The 8368-nt window shown below is 41.7% G+C and overlaps 1 protein-coding gene and 1 pseudogene across 1 annotated transcript in view; both read left to right on the top strand.

The window, feature by feature from the left end:
• The first annotated feature begins 469 nt into the window (after nt 1-469).
• Nucleotides 470-8368, top strand: part of LOC119127745 (gastrula zinc finger protein XlCGF8.2DB-like) — a 235055-nt gene continuing 227156 nt past the window's right edge. The window contains exons 1-3 of the mRNA XM_037259846.1: nt 470-481; nt 1757-1766; nt 5070-5147. The gene's annotated coding sequence lies outside the window, so the exon portion shown is untranslated. The remainder of the gene's footprint in view (nt 482-1756; nt 1767-5069; nt 5148-8368) is intronic.
• LOC119127743 lies at nt 1851-3267 on the top strand (annotated as a pseudogene).

Genomic DNA, 8368 nt, shown 5'->3' with positions numbered 1-8368 from the left:
ACATTTGTAAAAAAAAAAAAAAAAAAAAAGACGCAAATCAGATGTATGTCGCTGTATTACACTTGATTTGTCGACTTTAACATTGTTTTACTTGAACGCAAACAAAGCCAGTCAATCATACTTTATGCTGAATGACTCACGTTAGGTCAAATCATTACATTTGATAAGAAAGTGAAGACCACTGCTGTAGAATTGTTTTGAGTCGATATGATTGAACGAATGAATGTCTGAATGAATGAACCCAGACAAAGAAAGTCGGATACTTCTAAGTGTACGTAAATGCAGCATTCCCATTTTGCGGAAGAGGAGCCGTATCGCCTTCCATTCGGCTTGTTTGCTGGGCAACAACAACAATAAACATCCCACGGTCCTTCGCTAGAGGGCAGCAGGGACCTCACTCAAATGACATCGTCAGTACGTGACAGGAAATAAAGCGACGACAACAAAACCGCGCTTGGTATAAAAACTCAAACGGAAGTGTGTCGCCTTCCATTCGGCTGCATCAGAGAAACACGCAATTTATGTGGTGAATCAGATCAGCTACACGACGACCGCAACGACGAAAGAGGTAAGTTACGACAATGGAACCCAAGTTATCATGTTTGCAACGTTGTTTGTTGGACTGCTTGGTTGCAGTACAGAAGTGCGGGCCGCTTTCACTAGCATGATACTTAAGAACAGTGCTAACTTTATGATATCTAACTTGATTATCCTCGACGAATGTTCGATCTCAAATGAGCCATCATCACGTGCTGGTTCTTGCCTGTACCAAGAGTAATACTGTACTGTGGAAAAACTCAAAGTCGAGGATTAGCAGTGATGCTTGCAGGCAGGCATGCTCCCGCTTTTAAATCTCAATGCCACCAGATGGTAACGCGTAAGCACGTTTGCTAAAACAGGTCCGATGTGTCGTTTTGTGTATTGGGTTAGTTTAAGCTCACGTTGTAAACAAAACCAGTTGAAGTTGACATCCGTTGCGTGTTGTTTGAGATGTCCGTCGCTGAACAAACAAAGATGTGGGGTTACAGTTGGTTCGTTATTGGCAAGATCTTGGGTTGTTTAATGGCGGTCAGTACACGTGGTACTACAGCTGATGAAACAACAACGCCCACTCTCCAGGGAACAAAGTTTTGTACTGTCCAGAAAAGGCGGGAAAGCAAAAGTCTACCTAGGCCGTGTGTGGCCAACAATGTGAAATGAGTTTGGCGCCTCTGATCTAGCACAACACAAAATACTAATGCAAAAATACGGGATAACCTATATTCCATTACTTTAACAAATGGGTCGCTCGCCGTTACCCTAGATACACTTTTATTAGCCAAACATCATTGAACAAGTGTTGTGATTGCAGTGTGAAAATGTCTGCAAGGACCTCAGCAAAATACGTGAAGGAAAAGGACCGTAGTCGTCGACAACTGGAACATCTTTGGCTGCAGCCTAATGTTGTGTTACGCAGAGCAGGTTAGTACACGTCTAGTTTCTGTTGTGAATCCTCTTCCAGTATTTATGTTTAGTAGAATTCAATCAAAATCATGTGTGATGGGCAGATTAAAAATGTCCTAGTATAGGTTTGACCAGTTTCTCTTCAACTGTAACTTTCATATGTGTTTGTTTGTTTGGGTTGGAATTGGGGCGTTAGATCACAAAATGATTCCCGAGCGCATCACCACCACTGCTGCTCACTCTCCCCCAGGGAATGGATCAAAATCACACGGGTATGGGGGTAAATGCAGAGGACAAATTTCACCACACCCAGATGTGTGTGTGTGACAAAACATTGGGACTTTGACTTAAACCAGTTTTTTTTTCAACTGTAACTTTCATATGTGTTTGTCTTGTTTTGCAGACATCAGTGAAGCTATTCGTCCGAAGCGGCCGGAGCGCACTTGCATTAAAGAGGAAGATGTGGGCAAAGAGGTCCATCACTTCAATGAACAAATGGAGCAGAAGTTTCTTTGCACCATAAAAGAGGAAGAAGAGCCGGAGCGGCCTTGTCGTAAAGAGGAGGCTGAGGAGTCCTGTGACATTAAAGAGAAGGAGGAGGAGGATACCTGCAAGATGCCATTGAATGGTGTTCCTGTGAAGAGTTTAGATGAGGGTCAACAGGAGGTGAGCGTAGGGGCGGAGCCTCCAAGCTGCAGCTCAAGTCAAACAATGACCAGAGAAGGTGATGGATATCACTGTGGAGGATCACAAGCAGCTCCACCATTAGATAGATTAGATGTGTCGTCACATGTTCCTGCTGCTGATGATGATGATGATGAGTCTCAAAACAAACACAGGCAATGTTCTCAGTGTGGGAAATGTTGTGCTAATAACAGTGTTTTGAAACGACACATGAAAATGCACACAAGAGAGAAAAACCTTTCCTGCTCAGTTTGTGGCCAAAAATTCTCTAGGAGGCAAAATTTAAGTAGGCACACAAGAATCCACACTGGTGAGAAACCTTTTTCATGCTCAGTTTGTGGCCAAAAATTCAGTCAAAAGCAAAACTTAAAAAGGCACACAAGAACCCACACTGGTGAGAAACCTTTTTTATGCTCAGTTTGTGGCCAGAAATTCTGTCAAAAGGGACACTTAAAAGGTCACACAAGAATCCACACTGGCGAGGAACCTTTTTCATGCTCAGTTTGTGGCCAAAAATTCTCTCACAAGGCAAGCTTAATCATGCACACAAGAACCCACACTGGTGAGAAACCTTTTTCCTGCTCAGTTTGTGGCCAAAGATTTTCAGTGAAGGGAAGTCTAACACTTCATACAAGAACCCACACTGGTGAGAAACCTTTTTCATGCTCAGTTTGTGGCCAGAAATTCAGCCATAAGGGACACTTAAAAAGGCACACAAGAATCCACACTGGTGAGAAACCTTTTTCATGCTCAGTTTGTGGCCAAGAATTCAGTGAAAAGCGAAACTTAATCATGCACACAAGAACCCACACTGGTGAGAAACCTTTTATGCTCAGTTTGTGGCCAGAAATTCTGTCAAAAGGGACACTTAAAAAGTCACACAAGAATCCACACTGGCGAGAAACCTTTTTCATGCTCAGTTTGTGGCCAAAAATTCTCTCACAAGGTAAGCTTAATCAAGCACACAGTAGCCCACACCTAACTCTGTTGCCTGCTCAATCACTTGCCAAAGAGTCTCTATTGAGAATTCCGAGTGTGTTGGGGAATTGAGCAATGATCCGTGAAGGTTTCACCTTCTATTTAAGCAGACTTCATGAGTGTTTGCATCGATGATGCTATTGTTAACTGGCTTCTGGAGATCTTTGTAGTTTTTATTATACAGTGTTAATTTTGGTTTTGGTTGTGGTTTTTAACAGTAAATACCGTTTTTTTCCATGTATAATGCGCAAAATTTATTGTCCTAAAATCTGGGGTGGCGCATTATACATGGGTCCAATTTTTTTTATTTATTATTATTATTTTTTTAATCCGGTTATCATACGGAGGCCGCCATTACAGATGCGCTTTCTTCTCTGCTGTTCACTTCAAACACGCTCCATACGAACACAATGCTCTCGTATCAGACGCTTGCTCGATCACCTGCTCGTTCCCTGTCACAATGTACCCTACACAAATCCGAAACATTTCTTCGCTATTGAGTTTGCTCGCGCATGCGCAGTGATACTGACCGGCAGAATAACATCCGGTTGTTCCCAAAGATGATCTTTTTTCTGAAATAATTTTACCTTTACGGACTTAAGTAGGAGTCAAAATTTGGGTGCGTATTATACATGTGTACAGGCTTTTTTCCAGCATCAACATGCCATTTTTAGGGTGCGTATTATACATGGGGGCGCATTATACATGGAAAAAAACGGTACATTTAATTCATATTCGAGGCAAGTTGCTTAGTTTGTATCAGTGTTTAGGGTTTAGTTTTGTTCAGCATTTCATGATCACGTTTAGGATTTTGCCCCATATTTGTCAAGACTTGTTAGGAAGACCAATAAGAAGCAAGCAAGACATTTTTTGTTCTTCTTGCGCTTGTGTGGCGATTCAACCCTGCGCTCTGCACCGGAAAAAGCTAACCAATCAAAAAGCGGCCTGATACGGCATATCTGAGCTCCACAATGATTTAAACTCTCCTCCAAAATTGAGGCCAATTCCTATCATTTTGCAGTAAAAATAGATGAAGCAATTTGTGTAGAAATGCTGAATGACAAAATACAAAAGCATGTGGAATGCCATGGAATCATTAAATAAAATGAGTGAATTATACGGAATGACAATTCCGCAATTTGTGTAGAAATTCTGAATGACAAAATATGAATGTGGAATCATATGGAATTATGTGGTATATTAAACGATGACGAATGACGACACGCATTATGTGTATTCTTAAGGCTTAAGAAATGGAGATCCAGGAGATGAGTAATTCCCAACATTTTTTGACACAGGTAAGGTAAGTATCATAAACAGCAGCATATTATTAGTTCATTTGATACCACGACATTAACCTCAAAATTATCAAACATCACATATACAAATACCAGACCTAATTTTGACCATGAAGGCTTTGGCCGTCAGTGTGCGTATGAAATCTCACAAGATTAACTTTCTGTGAAGCACGTGGATGGAAAGCTTCAAGGCTTCATCCACGATGTGTCCTCTCTGCATCCATTGCAGCCTTGACATCCTGGAAGAGGGATCCTCCCATCTGTGGTCTCAAGGTTTCTCATTTCCCCTAAAATTAGTTTTGAGTTTTCCTTGCCCTCCTGGGAATTTAAGATCAGGGGATGTTGGAGAATATTTTTTAATTTTCGCAATTGTCCTGTGTGTTGTTAAATGTTGAACAGAGGCTGACATGTACCGAAGTCAAATTCCTTGTTTGGCATGCTCAAACTTGGCTAATAAAAATTATTGAATCTGGCACCAATGACGCATAAGCAGCTGAAAGGTTTTTGCATGCCACCTTGGTTTGTTTGCTGGGCAACAACATTAAAAGTCCCACGGTCTTTCGCTAGAGGGCGCCCGGGACCACACTCAAATGACATCATCGCTACGTAGCAGGAAGTAAAGGGACGACAACAAAACGGCGCTTGGTATAAAATCTCAAACGGGAGCGGCTGCATCAGATAAACACGCAACTTTTGTGGCGAATCAGTAACATTAGCTACACGACAACCGTAGCGACGAAAGAGGTAAGTTACGACAATGGGCCTAAGTTATCATGTTTGCAACTTTATTTGTAGTACTGCTTGCTTGCAGTACAGAAGTGCGGGCCGCTTTCACTAGCATGATACTTAAGAACAGTGCTAACTTTATGATATCTAACTTGATTATCCTCGACGAATGTTCGATCTCAAATGAGCCATCATCACGTGCTGGTTCTTGCCTGTACCAAGAGTAATACTGTACTGTGGAAAAACTCAAAGTCGAGGATTAGCAGCGATGGTTGCAGGCAGGCATGCTCCCGATTTTAAATCTCAATGCCACCAGATGGTAACGCGTAATTACGTTTGCTAAAACAGGTCCGATCTGTCGTTTTGTGTATTGGGTTAGTTTAAGTTCACGTTGTAAACAAAACAAGTTGAAGTTGACATCCGTTGCGTGTTGTTTGAGATGTCCGTCGATGAACAAAGATGCGGAATTACAGTTGGTTTGTTATTGGCAGATCTTGGGTTGTTTAATGGCGGTCAGTACACGTGGTACTACAGCTGATGAAACAACAACGCCCACTCTCCAGGGAACAAAGTTTTGTACTGTCCAGAAAAGGCGGGAAAGCAAAAGTCTACCGAGGCCGTGTGTGGCCAACAATGTGAAATGAGTTTGGCGCCTCTGATCTAGCACAACACAAAATACTAATGCAAAAATACGGGATAACCTATATTCCATTACTTTAAAAAATGGGTCGCTCGCCGTTGCCCTAGATACACTTTTATTAGGCAAACATCATTGAACAAGTGTTGTGATTGCAGTGTGAAAATGTCTGCAAGGACCTCAGCAAAGTACGTGAAGGAAAAGGACCGTAGTCGTCGACAACTGGAACATCTTTGGCTGCAGCCTTATGTTGTGTTACGCAGAGCAGGTTAGTACACGTCTAGTTTCTGTTGTGAATCCTCTTCCAGTATTTATGTTTAGTAGAATTCAATCAAAATCATGTGTGATGGGCAGATTAAAAATGTCCTAGTATAGGTTTGACCAGTTTCTCTTCAACTGTAACTTTCATATGTGTTTGTTTGTTTGGGTTGGAATTGGGGCGTTAGATCACAAAATGATTCCCGAGCGCATCACCACCACTGCTGCTCACTCTCCCCCAGGGAATGGATCAAAATCACACGGGTATGGGGTAAATGCAGAGGACAAATTTCACCACACCCAGATGTGTGTGTGTGACAAAACATTGGGACTTTGACTTAAACCAGTTTTTTTTCAACTGTAACTTTCATATGCGTTTGTCTTGTTTTGCAGACATCAGTGAAGCTATTCGTCCGAAGCGGCAGGAGCGCACTTGCATTAAAGAGGAAGATGTGGGCAAAGAGGTCCATCACTTCAATGAACAAATGGAGCAGAAGTTTCTTTGCACCATAAAAGAGGAAGAAGAGCCGGAGCGGCCTTGTCGTAAAGAGGAGGCTGAGGAGTCCTGTGACATTAAAGAGGAGGAGGAGGAGGATACCTGCAAGATGCCATTGACTGGTGTTCCTGTGAAGAGTTTAGATGAAGGTCAACAGGAGGTGAGCAAAGGGGCGGAGCCTCCAAGCTGCAGCTCAAGTCAAACAATGATCAGAGAAGGTGATGGAGACCACTGTGGAGGATCACGAGCAGCTCCACCATTAGATAGATTAAATGTGTCGTCACATGTTCCTGCTGCTGCTGGTGATGAGTCTCACAACAAACACAGGCAATGTTCTCAGTGTGTGAAATGTTGTGCTAATAACACTGTTTTGAAACAACACATGAAAATGTACACAAGAGAGAAAAACCTTTCCTGCTCAGTTTGTGGCCAAAAATTCTCTCAGAAGGGAAGTCTAACATTTCATACAAGAACCCACACTGGTGAGAAACCTTTTTCATGTTCAGTTTGTGGCCAAATATTCTCTCGAAGGGACTATTTAAATGGGCACACAAGAACCCACACTGGCGAGAAACCTTTCTCCTGCTCAGTTTGTGGACAAACATTCTCTCAGAAAAGAAACTTGAAAACTCACACAAGAATCCACACTGGTGAGAAACCTTTTTCATGCTCAGTTTGTGGCCAAAGATTCTCTTATAAGAACGTCTTAAAAAGTCACACAAGAATCCACACTGGCGAGAAACCTTTTTCATGCTCAGTTTGTGGACAAAAATTCTCTGAGAAGGGACACTTAAAAAGTCACACAAGAATCCACACTGACGAGAAACCTTTTTCATGCTCAGTTTGTGGCCAGAAATTCAGGCAAAAGGCACACTTAAAAAGTCACGCAAGAACCCACACTGGTGAGAAACCTTTTTCATGCTCAGTGTGTGGCCAAAAATTCTCTCAGAAGGGAAACTTAAGAAGTCACTCAAGAGTCCACACTGGCGAGATACCTTTTTCATGCTTAGTTTGTGGCCAAAAATTCAGACGGAGGGTAAGCTTAATCAAGCACACAGTAGCCCACACCTAACCCTGTTGCCTGCTCAGTCACTTGTCAAAGAGTCGCTATTGAAAATTTTGAGTGTGTTGGGGAGATGAGCAAAGATCTGTGAAGCTTTCACCTTCTATTTAAGCAGACTTCATGAGTTTTTGCATCGATGATCATATCGTTCACTGGCTTCCGGATATCTTTGTAGTTTTTATTATACATGGTGTTAATTTTGGTTGTGCTTTTTAACAGTAAATACATTAAATTCATATTCGAGACAAGTTGCTTAGTTTTTATCCGTGTAAACACTGGGTTTAGTTTTGTTCAGCATTTCATGATCACGTTTAGGATTATGCCCCCATATTTGTCAAGACTTATTAGGAAGAACAATAAGAAGCAAGCAAGACATTTTTTTTTCTTCATGTGGTTGTGTGGCGATTCAGCCCTGCGCTCTGCACCGGAAAAAGCTAACCAATCAAAAAGCGGCCTGACACGGCATATCTGAGCCCCACAATGATTTAAATTCTCCTCCAAAAGTGAGGCCAATTCCTATCATTTTGCAGTAAAAATAGATGAAGCAGTTTGTGTAGAAATGCTGAATGACAAAATATGAATGTGGAATCATGTGGAGAAGTATTGAATCATATGGAATTATGTGGTATGATATTAAACGATGACAACACGCGTTATGTGTATTCTTAAGGCTTAAGAAATGGAGATCCATAAGATGTGAGTAATTCCCAATATTTTTTGACTCAATTAAGGTAAGTGTCATAAAGAGCATATCGTTAGTTCATTTGATACCACGACATTAGCCT

This window comes from Syngnathus acus, chromosome 9, assembly GCF_901709675.1.
Source record: "Syngnathus acus chromosome 9, fSynAcu1.2, whole genome shotgun sequence".
NCBI lineage: Eukaryota > Metazoa > Chordata > Actinopteri > Syngnathiformes > Syngnathidae > Syngnathus > Syngnathus acus.
This window is presented reverse-complemented; position numbering and strand designations above follow the sequence as displayed.